This window comes from Ambystoma mexicanum, chromosome 8, assembly GCF_040938575.1.
Source record: "Ambystoma mexicanum isolate Mex_15411 chromosome 8, UKY_AmexF1_1, whole genome shotgun sequence".
NCBI classification, from domain to species: Eukaryota; Metazoa; Chordata; class Amphibia; order Caudata; family Ambystomatidae; genus Ambystoma; species Ambystoma mexicanum.
The window spans coordinates 667,377,413-667,393,454 of record NC_090929.1 but is presented as its reverse complement, the minus strand read 5'-3'; the positions used below and the strand labels follow the sequence as shown (position 1 = coordinate 667,393,454).

Sequence of the window (16,042 nt, the reverse complement as noted above, 5' to 3'; positions counted from 1 at the left end):
CCGGCAACTCGGACATCAGAAACTCCCTAGGTCCTAAAGACGACCTAGTAGTCCCCCCAAGCTCAAATCCCGCAATTACTGAAATTTGGATTGCACCCGCGGTTTCATTTGCACCAGGCTCTCATCTTGCTCATCCACCTCAAGTGACATGTACCTTATCTGACAATACCATGCAAACCTGCATAATCCCGGTTCCACTGGATCAAGACTATGCTCTTTCTCACCTCTAGTGCCATCATTAACTCCATTCCAAGCCCCTACAGATGTGCAAGCGTCTATATGGCAGATTGATCAACGATCCCACATTTCTACTCCCAGGTAGTCAAAGGTGCTATGGTACTTGAACATCAGCTCCCCCGGGACCACTCTACTCAAAGCCCTCACCCTCCTGCCCAGTCAATCAGGGGATCAACCCTCAGTTAAGTCATACTGTACAAACCCCTAGACTGTCGGCTTTGCTGAATCTTTACACAAATTAGGGTATTGCTGGAAACATTTAAATATCAGCCTCTGAATCATCTCTAGTTGCCTCCTTCTCGAAACCTACTGCAAGACCATCCTTGGATTTTTATCAACCTCCTTGCTTGCAATTGATACGGCGCTCACTGCTGTAAAAGCAAGTATATACTCTTTGACAAAACTTTATGAATCTCTTGACTACAATGCTGTTCTACACACTTCCTGTCTACAATCCTTAGAAGCCAAATTGATTGGATTGCCTGGAAACTGATCACGGAACGCACAGGTCCGGTTCCAAATCTTAGCTTAAATACTGAAACGTGACACATGCCTAACACACCTACCTTGACTACTCCACTGATCGGGACGGAGATCTGCAGTGCTGCAGTAGTTGGGTCCCACCAACCAATCAATCCAGCTTCTCCTCTACCAAGTCTCTCCCTGGACCAAGTAAATGATCAGCATAGTCTGTTGGAGATCATTGAAATATCTAATGCTGAGACTCCCCTATTTGATGTATTTTAGCGCAAACGGCAAAAAAGGAAAAGAATTCAGTAAAAGCACGATGTCCTTCTGTCAAACGTAAGTAACAAGAACAACAAACGGCCCCCTCCAATCACAAAAAATATTAACCAAAAAACAAGGAAATGAAACGATTCCAAAGAACCATTGTCTGTCTTCTCTCTCTGAATCCCTTACTAAAGGCCTTGGAACTGATAACCAGTCCAAGCAACTTCTGCCTACTCTCCCTCACGTGAGCCATGTGGCTGCATGCCAAGGTAAGGTTGATTCCGATGCAATTGTGAATGCCGACTGCTACTAATGATTGTTTATTACCTATAAATAGAAATTCGTCTGACTCGGCTGCTATCACCGCTGAGTTTATGAATCTATCAGTCTACTCCACTCACCCAAGTTCTATAGTGGACATTGTCCATCAGAGCCTTCATGCACCCCATTTAGTGTAAAATAAAACTAAACAAGTCTTTTGCGTCAACCTAGATGTTGAACCTCCATCCTTCAGGAATTTAGACCAGCAACGTGCAGCTTCCTGACATTTCACCTTCTCTACCAGACCATATACTCCCTAATGCTGTATCACCTTTGATAACCTTGAAACAAGTACAGACTACATCTGAGGAGCCAACCATAAATGCTCCTACATTTCCTGTCATATCTGCTCTAGACGCAGATATCTTAATTGTCACAACGTGGGATAGACTAGGCTTCGACCCCTACCCCAATAGAACAAAGTTATTGACAATTGTCCAGTCCATCCCAGAAATTGACCAAATTTGATCAGACGATATTGAAGCGATTTTATATATCCTGAGAACTCCAATTTTAGTATTGTTGAACTGAACATACCCTCAATGATTGTGAAAAACTTAATCTGGAGAGCGAGAGATGCTCTGTAACATAATGGTTTCCAGATTGAAATTCGCCAACAGCAACCACTTTTAGCCCACGCAGAGAACCTATATGCTCGGCCCCAATGGCCCTCAACTATCGACACCAAGCAAACACTGCAACCTCCTCAACTAACCTGGTGTAGATGTTTGGGAGATATGCCTCGTACTTCACAGCATGATACCCGTCCACCTCCACCAAAGCCCATCTTCAGGTGGTCGTAGATGGCAAAAACCACCCAAGCTCCCCTAAAGACCTCTCAACACTAGCATAGTACTCTCCCCAGCCCCATGCTTGCTCTCTAGCGGTTTGGAATACGAGTGGTTTCTCTCACCTCCTCTCTCCTAAAGGGAGGTGCCTCAATTTATATGAGATTGTCATGTTGCAAGAAACCTGGCTTACAACAGAACTGCTCTGGCCAGATCATAATGTTGACTGGGTTCCAGCAATAAAAGCCCCAAGAGGGCGTTCAGCCACGGGGCTACTTATTGCTGTTAAGATTAGCGTGCAATTCCGATTAGAAAAATAGCAATCTCCACATCCTTGAAATCAGCTGAGTAAATTGATGTCTTCTAATGCTACCCATCTACTCTACTCTCAAACAACCTTGTTAAACATGTATTGGAATCCCTTAACCACAAATGAAACTCTGTTTATCACTAAAATAGAATCATTACTTGATCTGATTTTATTGGACCGCCAGGTTCGCACTATTATTATTGCAGGCGATTTCAACATGAATTGTCTTCCATCAAATACCAAACCATGCAATTCCAGAGCAGCCAAATGGATGTCTCTCTTGAAAATTTTAGGTTTTATTATGTTGAATGGTTCTACAAACGAAGATAATCCGCCGGCCCCCACTTGGTCGAGAGGCACTTGCTCTTCCACTCTTGACTACATATTCATATCATTGAATGCAAATAAACAGATTGCCTCTTTTAAAATTCCAAATTCTGCGAGCAATCATCTAATACTCTATGTAAATTGGATTCCTCATGTTGTAGCAATGCCCGACCTTTTTAACCACTGTGTAACATTTAATCGCAGGAGAAATCTCCTCTTGTGGCGAGTGCCACAAATAACATCTTTAACATATAGTATGAATCAAGCTCTGATGAATAAAGAATTAACTGGCAAAATTAATTACGCTTATCTACAAATAATTTCAGAGAAAACTCAGAATTGGACACAAACCTAGTTTAAGCATAAACATGTTCATCTCCCTGAAATACAAAATCTTTAAAACTCTGTAAAGCATTCAGAACTCTTTCCCCTATTACTCATGCGGTACAAAGAGTCAACCTAAAGACTAAATACAGACATAAAACAAATTATAACAAACTGGTGCCGAGAATATGCTAAAAGCTATAATGATATCTGCTACGGAAATTTTGAAATTAATAAATGATACCAACACCAGTGCGAATCAATCTTTAACACTAAATACTATCGATCTCGCACTTGAATGGGCTGCTGAAGAAATCTATCACATCCATTGCAGCTGCCATTATGCCACCACCGGACCTTACAAAAATAACATCAGATAAATTAGAAATAATTTTTTTAAAATTAAAACTCGAAGTCCATCATGAGCTCCTGGCCGCGACAGTCTAGCCAATGTGAGTCTTAAAGCCCACCCATCTGATTGGGCTACCGTATAAGAAATGATATTCAAATTATTCGAACAGGGTGCCTCCCCATCCCCTGACCCCCCTCGACTAACAACCTCCTCTACTCGCACCAAATCGGGTTTTATTAAAGGTATAGGAACTGTTTTAATTTTAATGATACTCAGCTTGTTTTTTAATTGTGCAATCGATAATAAGCAACCTGTTTTTATTGCGCTGATTGATTCTTAAACAAGCGTTTCACTCAGTCTCCTGTGAACTTTTATGGACGAAGCGCTTAAATGCGAAATGCCTGCAGCACATTATTTAATTCGCCAATTTTATTCTGGCACGTCCATTAAAGTTAAATTAACCACTGATGGCGTCCTATCAACAGGCATTCCTACAAACATAGGCTTAAAACAAGGCTGTATATTTGCCTCCGTACTACTTAACTTCTCTATTATTGACATAGAGACAGCCTTTCAGTTGGTATGTTCCTTTCTTCCCAAACCAGGCGCAGCAGAGATAGGGTGGCTTCTCTATGCTAATATCTGGTCATCTCTATCAGAACTCCAATAGGCCTTCAGAGAAAATGAACAGCTATAGGGAACCATGCAAGTACCAACCATCTAATTATAAATGCATCTTAATCGAACATTCTGATTTTTCATCACCATTTGTCAAACGGCAGATATAAATTTAACTGGACATTGTGCAATGCTTCAGTAACGCAAACCTCTTGATACAAATACCTTGGGGTAAATATGAATACTCACCCCTCAGATCTCCCGTATAAAATCGAGCTTAAAAACAGAATGAAACTCCTCACGACTCAAGCTAGAGCTCTCCAGCGAAAATATGGAAAACTGTCTTATATGCCAGCCATAACTTACTACAAGCAGAAAGTGGTACCGATAGTTACTTATGGAGCACAATCTAAATTCCCGCCCAACTCACCCATATGGGATTTGCTAGGAGTGTTCTGGAAGGCTACTTTCTCTCCCTCCTAGCTCTCTGATCCCTATTAGATATGAAATGGGCCTCATTTCTCTATCAGTGATTGTATCGGGGCAGACCCAGGCTACATACAGAAAATGTATTTCTGTTGCGCTGAATGAAAAGAATTTGTTTCCAGTATTAAAAGGAGCTCCGTCATCCAAGCTACCCGGTCCCCTCGAAGTCTGGGAAAACAATGTCAATCTCTCCTTCTGGAAGCTGACATCACAACAGAATTATTATTAGTCGCCTGATAAAGCTAAGTTGAAGTTATGGCTATGGTACTGGAGGCTTACATGGGAAGCCTGTAACATGTATACCAGTATTAAGTCGGGAGCTTTCCTACTCAAGCCATTGCACCAGCTACCATCATACCTAGTTAAATTAGCAGACTGAGCATATGCCAGCGCTCTTCTTCATTTTAGGCTGAATCTATGGCCCACGAAAACAAGATTAGCGTTGTTTACTAAGAGCCCTATGATGGACACTTCATGTAGATTCTGCAAAATGATACACCACCAAGAAACCATTCAACTCCTCATAATAGAATGCTCGTCCCTGACTGAACAACGAAAATTAGCCTTCCAATGGATTTTCCTCACACATATTCCTCATCTTTGATATTCATATCTTGCCAGCTTCGCTGCTTCGGAATTACTGTTTTTCTTCTCGGCAGAGGGCGCTGTGCACAATGTCATGGCGTCAGTGTCCCTCGAAGGCCGCCGTAGCATGTCGACATCACCAATAGTATAATTAGCTTGTGCTGCGCCAGTTGCCTGCAGTTCTGTTTTCCCGATAGCTTTGCTTCGAGTAACAACGGCGCGCTTTGTTTTTCTTGTGAAAAATGTCTTCAACTACTTCTACCCCTAAGTCAGGAAAAATGTCACGACTGCGGGGCAAAGATATCGATAACAGACCCTCACTGCATCTGCCTTTTGGTGCTTGGGTTCCGGCCATTGGACCGACTGAAAAAGCTCTCTTGGAACGCAGAGGTAAATTGGTAGTGGGGAGGGAAGCTTCGAAGGCTTCTTCGAAGAAGTATAAAAAGTCTGAGTCTAAGGACTCCACTTGGCATAAACATTCGAAGAGGTCCCAGTCGCTCCTTTGGATGATTCAGGAAGGTCAAAAGGTACTTCGGCAAAGACCAGTAGTAAATCGGAGACTCGACATGCTTGACCCGCCAAAAAGGTGTCGTTTTATCGACTTGTGAGTCAAGTGCCTCCGATACCGGCGAAGAAGCAAACATCAACCTACAGCGGTTTTGTCGATGTTATCAGCACCGATTGCTTCGCTGCCAAAATCGAGAGATTTTTCTAAGACGCCGTTGATGGTATCTTCTATTCCATCGAAGCACACACCGGTTCAGGAGAAAATATTCAAACCTGTACTGAAGAAAGACTTTAAGTCAATGTCCTCAATTTATGAAGAGGAAAGCGCTTCAGATGAGGATATTTCTCTGTTAGGAGTGAGGTTTGGCACTAGAGAGGAACCTGAGGAACTAATTGACCGTGAGTCAAAAAATGAAAGATCTGTGTCTCCCTCCACTCTGCCAGTGTGATACATCACCAGAGTTGGATTTTGGTAAACCTGACCCATCAGACCATGCTGATTCGGAGTATAGGAATCTTCTGAACAGGGTCACTGAGTACATGGGTTGGAGTAGGGCCTCACCAACTTCGAACAGGATGACATGACGGAAATCCTTGACCAGGGTTCCCAAAAGGACTCAATCTTACCGTTTCATAAGGTCCTTCAGTGGAAGGTGGCAGCTAACTGGGAAGCTCCAGAATCTGGTCCTGCTGTCAACCGGTGATATTCCCTCGGAAATATAAACCCTCAAACAGTGACCCTGACTATCTCAGCCAACATCCTACGCCTGAGAGTCTGGTAGTCCAGGCTGCGACTTCGACCAGTCTGCCTATCCCTCTATTCCCCCTGACAGAGACGATAAAAAAGTGGACGCATGGGCTCGCAAGGTTTTTACCTCGAGCAGTAGGTCCCTGAAGTCCACTAATGTTACCTGTACCCTGGCTAGGTTTACTTACACCCTGTGGAACTGTTAGTTTGGTGGCAGATCATATTCCAGAAGGCGAGGAAAGGGATGGCTTTCTGAACTTGGTTAAGGATGGCAAGGAGGCGATGGGAGAGTGTCTCCAATCAGGACTGGATACTGCTGACAGCATTAGTAGATACATGGCTGCAAGCACTGTACTAGGCAGATTTGCGTGGTTGAGAAAGTCAGGGTTTGCACTGGACGTGCAGGCCAGGCTACTCAACATGCCCTTCGACGGCTCGAGGTTGTTTGGCAGCAAGGCAGATGAGTCTGGAGAAGCTGCAGACCTACAAGGCGGCGGTTAAGTCCCTTGGCGCCTCCGTTCGGCAACCTCAACAACCTTATTCGGGCTCATCTTCCTCGAGAGGTCATTCTTTTCGCTTCTATTCTTCAGTTGGTAGAGGAAGGACAGTCCGTACAAAGGGAGCAAAGAAGATTACCTTGTGGTGGACGAGGAAGGGGTGCTAAACCAGCCCCAGCAACGGCATCTTTACCCTCAGCCGCTGCTGCAGCTGCCTCTAAGCTACTCAAAGGTCTTGACCCACAAGACCCGGTGGGAGGCAGAATCTCTCCGCAACTGAACGAATGGCGGGGCATTACTTCAGATGTTTGGGCACTGGAAACAGTAGCTCAAGGTTACTGCCTTCCTTTTCTAAAAAGGCCCCAGGATCATCCACTGGGAACCGGCTCCGTCAAAATTCCAGATCCGCTCCTTGTGCAGGAAATCTTAACCCTGCTAGAGAAAGGTGCAATAGAACAGGTACCTGTAGCAGAGAGGAACAAGGGTTGGTACTCCCCTTATTTTCTGATTCCCAAGAAGGACGGAGTACTGAGACCCATCTTGGACATTTAAACCAGTTCCTCAGGAAGGACAAGTTAAAAATGGTTAGCCTTTCTCAGATCCTTCAGGCTCTCCAACTCCAAGATTGGTTGGTATTATTGGACCTTCAGGATGCTTACTTTCATGTGCCAATCCATCTCCAGCACATGAAGTACCTGAGGTTCGCGGTTGGGAGTTTTCCTCATCAGTTTCGAGTTCTGCCATTCAGACTGACCTCTGCACGAGGGTTTTCACCAAGTTGATGGCGGTAGTAGCAGTAAGTCTCAGGAGTGGAGGGATTCATGTCTACCCCTACCTGGACGTCCGGTTGATCAGGGCTCGTTCACCCGAGCAAGCTCAGGAACATCAGTATCACCTGCCACTCCCTCTACAGACTATGGTTTCTGAGAGGCTGAGATATGATTGGGACCTCCTAGATGACGTAATGGAGATTTTGCTTTCGGCCAGAAGGTCAGCAACCAAATCCTTGTACCGGTGTCGTTGGAACAAATTTAGTAACTGGTGCAAGGACAAGAATGAGGACCCTTTTCAATGTGGCACTCCTATGGTGATTTCTTTTCTGTTGCATCTGGCCAATCTGGGGCTCCAGATTGGAACAATAAAAGGATACCTGGCGGCGCTTTCCATCTTTAAGTGCTACTCTGAAGAGGTTTCCTATTTCAAGATACTATTAATTGTCCAATCTCTGAAGGGACTCACTAACTTGTACCCTCAGTCCCTTTTTATATTACTGCTTCGGATTTAAATCTTGTGTTAAAGTTTCGAACATGTATACCTTTTGAACCTTTACATTCCTGCCCTTTTGAGACTCTTAACACTGAAAACTGCTCTTCTTGTAGCACTAACATCAGCCCGCAGGGTAAGTGAGATGCAGGTTCTTTCATGCAAACCTCCTTATACTACTTTTCATTAGGATATCCTTGGAGTTAAACCATCGTTCTTGCTGAAAGTAGTTTCTGACTTTCCTTTGTCACAAAAAATAACACTCCGAACTTTCTACCCTCCTCCTGATTTGGACAAAGAGGAAGAGAGGTTGCATAGATTAGATCCAAAAAAGGGCTCTGAGTTTTTACATTGCGAGAATGGCAAAATTTCGCCATGATAAACTTTTTGTGGGTTGTACCGGTCCTAAATTCGGACTAGTGGTAACAAAGCAAACTATATATCCCGGTGGATTACGCTGACTATTGGAGAGTGTTACAGACTTGCTGGAAAGGACCCGCCGGAAGGGCTTTGAGCTCATTCCACGAGGGGCATGGCAACTTCCACGGCTCTTCAAAGGGGTGGCCTCGTAATTGACATTTGCTCAGCTGGAACTTGGGGGTCAATTCATACCTTTGTTAAGCATTACTGCTTAGACGCCTCTTCATCTCAGGAAGGCCTTTTTGCCAACGCAGTCCTTCAATCCATTCATGATAAATTTAAATAGTACTCCCTCCTGTCACTGCTTTGGCAGTCTATCAAAGATGAGGAATACGTGAGAGGACACAATCCATTCGAAAAACAAGTTACTTAACTGGTAATGTTTTTTCGACTGGATGTTCCTCCCACATATTCCTCATCGCCCCTCCCAGCGTACCACGCTGTACAATTTACGTGATTTACACTCTGCATTTCCTGAGAGCTTGCAGTCTGGGGTACGCCTGGTTAATTCCTCAAGTTATGGAACGGAAAAACAGAACTGAAGCCAATAGGCGCAGCATGAGCTACTTATACTACTGGTGACATTGACATGCTACGGCGGCCTTCGAGGGACATAGACGCCACAACATTGTGCACAGCGCCCTCTGCCGAGGAGGATTGGGGAAGAAATTCCGAAGCAGCGAAGCTGGCGAGATCTGAATATCAAAGATGAGGAAGACGTGGGGGGAACATCCAGTCGAAAGAGCGTTACCAGTTGATTTGTTCTTCTCTAAATATCTTGGAAAATTCAAATTAAAAATGTGGGTCTATATATTTAACGCAGCCAGTGTTTCATTGAACATTCCGTCCTTTTAGCCCTGAATCTACTAGAGAAACACAATTTCAATTAATTCTTAACCAAGCTCAACATAATGTCCAGAGAGACATCATTTTAAGTGAGAACATCTATAATTATGTATGTAAAAAAAAACTATGACGACTAATTTGACTTACTCCGCACTCCAAATGATCGTATTCTTAGTTTTCTACATCATTTATGAGCACCGTTTTTATCTTTTATTAATATTTAACTATATTTTTGTTAACTTATCAGCAGTGGTTTTAGTTCTCGTGTACTCTTGTATTTTAAGAACCTGGTTTGATTACGAATGACTTTTTTTTTTCAATAATTTCTAATTCTAAGGATAAACCCATAAGTCTTAATGGCAAAGACAAAAGGAAACTGATTAGTTCATCTGATTGTACTTAAAATCTTGTTTTAATTGAATGCTCCTTTATCACATTTTATTACCATGTGTTTTATTCTAATCTAAAGTTCTAATTGTAATATTATATAGAAAATTACTAGATTGTCGAAATGTATTCTTTTCATCTATTGAAAAAGTTGAATGATTTCAACTAAAACTATTTCTAAAAAATAAAAAATAAGTTGTTCTAAACTTAATTTCACAAATACACTGTGTTTCCCCATAAAAATCAACCAGAGAGCTGGAGAAGGGCTTTCTTATCCACAGTACAGTTACTACCAGATCATCCAACTACTTTTGATAAAACTCTGATTGCGCTATGACCAAACTACTTTTCTCCCCATTACACATGTGGGAGATGCCATCATATCAAGATCTAAATTGTCTGGTTCTCAATTAGGAGTTTCCTAAACACAAAGCCATTGAGTTCTGGCCCAAATGTCTTTCATGGATGGTCGCACATCAGAACCCATTCAGTATATCCCCTCCCCATCACCCAAAAGGGGGTGTAATGTAATCTGAGCTTTTAGTCTTGTGTTCTGAGCAACATGTGATTCCCAAGGACTCTTCTGGGTTCCTGCTTCAACATATTTGCTGTAAGCCTAGGCCGCCGGCATATGTTTAATAGCCTTTTTTTTCCGGCACTCTCTTGGTGCGAAGAAGCCCAAAACATATCCTAGATTTTGTATTATCGCATAACTCTTGATTCTTATCTACTAACTAATAAGCTACTGTGCTCCTTTGTCTGCTCATCAGTAGTGTTTGGGCAGAATTACATATCAAATGGATTGTGTCCTCCAGAGTATTCCTCCTCTTTGATAATCATGCCTAGTTTCAGCTGCTTCGGAAAAAACAATTCTCGGCAGATGGTGCCGAGTCGTTGTCCCTCGAAGGCCTCCGTCGAGGGTGACGTCATCGGGTGTACAAGTAGCACGCACGGCACCCGTTGGCCTCAGTTCCGTTTTTCCGCAAACATGTTTGCTTCGGAGACTCGTTGCGCCTCGCTAGTAATTATTTGCCTCGCAATTCCTGAAAATAATCAAAGATTAATCAACAATGTCTTCGTCCTCCACCCTGACGACTCCTCGCACAGGCTTTAAGAAGTGGACGCCAAAACCATTGACGCCAAACATTCTGGTGGTTTCAGCACAGCCTACAGATCATGTGAAACCTCATAAAGGCGCCAAACTAAAGCCTTTGTGTTCATGAAAAAACTTTTACCCCTTTGCCAAGGAAGGAGTTTTTTAAAATCCCTTTCTTCAATTTTTGAAGAAAGATCTGGTGAAGAGGCCTTGAGTTTGGAACCCCAAATGTACCGGAATGTCTTATTTCAGAAGAGAGCATAATGAGAGACCTTGTTGACACTCTGCATAATGCCAGTGGCGTTGATACATTGCTTGAAATGGAGTTTGGTAGGCCAGAGCCAGGAGAGCATGCTGACTGTGTCGTCACCTGATGTCCAAGGTGGTGGAATATCTAGGCTGGGCTAGACCTCAGGTTCAGTTTGTCCAAGATGGCCTTACAGATATTCTGGACCACGGTCCACCTACAGACCCAATCTTACCTTTTCATGTGGCTTTACAAAATAGGTTGACCAGAAATTGGGAGTCCCCGGACACCATCCCTGCGATGGATAAATCCCTTGCAAGAAAATACTGCCCTTCCAGTAGCGACCCAGCTATCTGTCCAAGCACCCCACTCCCGAGAGTCTGATGGTCCAGGCAGCCACGGCTGCATCAAATAATACAGCATACCCTACCGTCCTTCCATATGGGGACGACATGCGTGTGGATGGATGGGCGCGGAAGGTATTTTCAGCTGGGAGTATGGCCCGAAGTTGGCCAACTCCACATGTGCCTTAGCCAAGTTTCGTACACTGTGGGAGTGCATATCCATGGCTGCGGAGCACATTCCAGAAGGGGAGGAAAGGGAATGTTTCTTAGCTATCGTTAAGGATGGCAAAGAAGCCATGCGTGAATCCCTTCAATCTGGATTGGACATTGCAGATAGCATCAGCAGGTTCATGGCTACGAGCACAGTAAACGCGCAGATTTATGTGGTTGCAGAAGTCTTGTTTTGCACCGGACGTGCAGGCTCGTCTTCTAAACTTGCCATTTGACGGGTCTCACCTTTTTGGCAACAAGGCTGATGAGTCTTGAGAGGTTGCAGACCTCATAGTCGGCTGCCAAATCTTTACGGGCCGCTGTTAGGCAACCTCAGCCTTTTCATTCATCAGGAAAACCATCGAGGGGGCGATCCTATCGTTACTACTCCTCATTTGGAAAGGCGAGAGGAATGGCCAGTCAAAGAGGCCAAATAAAAATCCCTTGTGGTGGACGAGGAGAAAGTGCAAAGCCAGCACCAGCTTCCTTGCCATCAGCAGCTGCAGCAACCGCTCCAAAACCACTTTGAGAGCTTGCGTCACAAATCACTGGTTGGGGGCAGACTGTCTCAGCATCTCGAAGAATGGCGAGCCATTACTTCAGATGCTTGGGCTCTGGAGACAATAGCCCAAGGTTACTGCCTTCCATTTATATCGCAGCCTCAAAACAATCCACCGGGGAATCACTCTTGAGGATTCCAGATCTGCTCCTTGTGCAGGAAATAATAACCTTGCTAGAGAAAGGTGCTATAGAACCAGTACCTGTAGCGGAAAGGAACAAGGGTTGGTAATCCCCATATGTTTTGATCCCCAAGAAAGACGGGAGACTGAGACCCATCTTGGACTTGAGATACTTGACCAAGTTCCTTAGGAAGGACAAATTCAAGATGGTCACACTTTTTCAGATGCTCCAGGCCCTCCAGTTACAGGATTGGTTGGTGTCATTGGACCCTCAGGATGCTTATTTTCATGTGCCAATCCATCTCGAGCACAGAAAATACCTGCGGTTCGCCGTTGGCGGCTCGCACTCTGTTTCGAGTCCTGCCATTCAGGATGATCTCCGCCCGGTGGTGGTGGCAGTATATCTCAGGAGAGGGGAGATTCATGTCTACCCCTACCTTTTCAATTGGCTAATCAGGGCACGTTCTCCCGAACAAGCTCTGGATCATCTGTTACCTGCCACTCGCTTCACAGACTGGGCTTCTCCCTCAATTTCAGGAAGTCAGATGACACCTTCCCAGCAGCTCCAGTACATCAGAGCTGTACTAGACACATCCTTGGGAAAGAGCTCGCCACCCAAGGCGAGGGCTCAAGAAATTCTTCAGATGGTTACCAAATTTCAAACTGCCCAGAATCTTCCGGCCTTCGATTTCTTAAGGTTGCTCGGCCTCATGGCATCCTGCATTTTTCTGGTGCCAGAAGCCCACCTGAGAATGAGATCCCTTCAATGGGCTCTAAGAACACAATGGTCCCAACTCTCAAGAAAGATGTCATACTGACTTCAGGTTCCAACCAGGGTCTCGCAGGATCTTCTGTGGTGGGCCTGTGACGACAATATTCTGAAGGGAGATCATTTTTGGCAGCCATGGACGGAGATTACAGCAGTGACTGATGCCTCACTCACGGGGTGGGGAGCCCATGCCAACAGTCCATCAGCAGTCATTGGTCTCCATCTGAGTCCAAACTACACATCATTCTTTTGGAGCTGAGGGCAATCAGACTAGCGCTGAAGGCCTTTCTGCCTTTGTCGGGGGAAAGAATGTCCTGATAATGACGGACAACACAGTGGTCATGCATTACCTCAAATAGAGAGGTGGTGTAGGGTCACAACCACTATGCAGAGGGGCAATTCAGCTCAGGTACTGGGCAATTTGCGAAGGAATCTCCCTATCAGCAGTTCACCTAGCCGGGTGAAGAACACAGTGGCAGAGCAGAATCTCCCACGAGTGGGAGCTAGATCAAGACGTCCTTCAAGAGATCTTCGCCCTTTGGGGAACCCCTCAGGTGAAAGCAACATAGTGCGAAAGGTACTGCTCAAGGGAATTTCCTCAGAGAGAAGCCCTAGCAGACGCATTCATGGTGGATTGGGATTTTCCACTTTTATACACGTTCGCACCAATCCCCGTCATTCCTCAAGTAATCAGGAGGTTGAGACGGTTCGGAAGCCGCATGATCCTAATTGCCCCGGATTGGGCCAGGAGAACATGGTAACCGGACCTTCTGGATATCTCCATCTGTCCTCAGATAAGTCTTCCACAAAGAGAGAACCTTCTCTTTCCAGGGGAGGGACAGGTTCTCCATCCAGAGGTCAACACTCGCAACCTTCACGGGTGGTTTCTGAAAGGTTGAGATACAAGGATTGGGACCTCCCAGATGAGGTGATGGAGGTGATGCTTTCGGCAAGAAGGCCAGCAACAAAATCTCTGTACCTTTGCCTCTGCAACAAATTTTGCGACTGGTGCAGGGGAAAGAATGTTGATCCTTTTCTGTGTTCCACTCCAGATGCGCTTTCTTTTCTCCTTTCATTAGCACAGAAAGGTCTTACTATTGGAACGATTAAAGGTTACCTGGCAGCGATTTCCATATTCAAGCGCTCTTTGGAAGAATGCTCTTACTTCAAAATTCCTTTGATTCAATTTCTGAAAGGGCTCACAATTGTGTTCCCGCCTTCTACTTTTCAGGTTCCAGTTTGGGATCTTGATTTGGTTCTAACATTTCTAATGTGTGCCCAATTAGAACCCTTGCGTACATGCCCATTGAGGTTTTGACCTTCAAAACCATATTATTGGTTGCATCGCCATCTGCACGTAGAGTGAGTGAGTTGCAGGCACTCTCCTCCAGGCCACCCTATACCGTATTCCGTAAGGACAGGGTTGTGTTAAGGGTAAACCCCCCCCCCCCTTCCTACCTAAGGTTGTATCTGATTTTCATCTAAATCAAAAGATTGTTCTCGGTAAAGAGGAACAGAGGCTCCATAGATTGGATCTTACAAGAGCTTTAAGCTTCTATATTTCTAGATTCTCCAAACTAAGAGTGGATGACCAACTCTTTATTGGCTACACTGGAAGAAAATTAGGACAATCTATTTCAACACCGACTTTGTCAAGGTGGATTATGCTTGGTATCTCAGAATGTTACAAATTGGCAGGCAAGGACCCGCCAGAGGGTTTGAGAGCTCATTCTACCCAAGGTATAGCCTCTTCTGCAGCCCTTCAAAGGCGAGTACATATTAGATTGATTTGTGATGCTGCAACATGGTCATCGTTGAATACGTTCACAAAGCATTGTCTAGATGCTTCCCACTCTCAGGATGTCGCCTTTTGTAAGCCGGTACTGTATTCGGCCTTATAAAAAGCAGATTTTGGGAGTCTATCAAAGATTAGGAATACGTTGGAGGACACAATCCATTCGAAGAACAAGTTCTCCAGCATGGGGTCTGGCATGGATTCACATGCTCATGAATATTCCCCGTCGTCAGGCTGGGAATCCTCGGTAAAGAAAAATCAGTATCAGTTTCGTTTCTGATCTGTCTTTCGTAGTAGTAACCAATCACTGATCTCTGCGTCATACTGACCACAGCCAATGACTGCCATCTCCCTAAGCCCCGCCTCTAGCAGCCATCTTCAGATTTTTACTGCACGTTCAAGTGTTGGGATCCTCGTGCTATTGCTCTCGAGCTTTAGTGCTTTTTTCGCGCTTTTTCTTAGGAAAATGTTCTCTTTTTTGGTCAAAAGAGCCTCAAGCTCCACTGTTTCTTTATCCGATCAACGGGGACCCGTATCGGATTCTTCTACGCCCCTCAAGGGTGAAGATTTCGTCAAGCCACGCTTTTGGAGGACTCCAGAAGTTTCTCAGGCCCATCTCGATCATGGCCCAGGAGAAGGGAAGCTCGACGGCCGGAAAGCTGTTCAGGGTCTGCCCTGGATGCCAGCTTCAGAATGTCTTTAAGGAGGACGAACACTCCCTCTGCCTCTACTGCCTGCATGAGGACAAGACGCACGTGGAGAAGGACTGTGCGTTTTTCAGCAATATGTCGGAGCGGACCATGAAGGACCGCCATCTGCGTCTCGCCAACTGGCTGGAAGGGAAGAGTCCGTCAGGCGAGAAGAAGTCGTCAGAGCGGACTTCTAAGACCATTGAGGGCGCCCTGGCGACGGGGGTCCAACAGAAGGCCAAGCACCGCGAGTCCGCTGGCACTGGGAGCGCCAGACGGTCGTGCTCTACGGGCACCAGGCAGGGCGCATCCTCCCCGGCGCCATCAACCACAAGCCAACGCTCTGGCTCGGGTAAGAGGAAGGCCGAGCACCCGGCGAAGCTCCTGGAGAGACCCCGGTCGAGCTCGAAGGCCCCATCGGAGGGGGAGCGAGGCAGTGACCCTCCCCCCAAGGAGAAGGCGGT

The 16,042-nt window shown here is 45.2% G+C and overlaps 1 protein-coding gene across 1 annotated transcript in view; it reads left to right on the top strand.

The window, feature by feature from the left end:
* DNAJC16 (DnaJ heat shock protein family (Hsp40) member C16) overlaps window positions 1–16,042 on the top strand; it is a 1,127,735-nt gene that overhangs the window by 294,195 nt on the left and 817,498 nt on the right. The gene's annotated exons all lie outside the window — the stretch shown is intronic.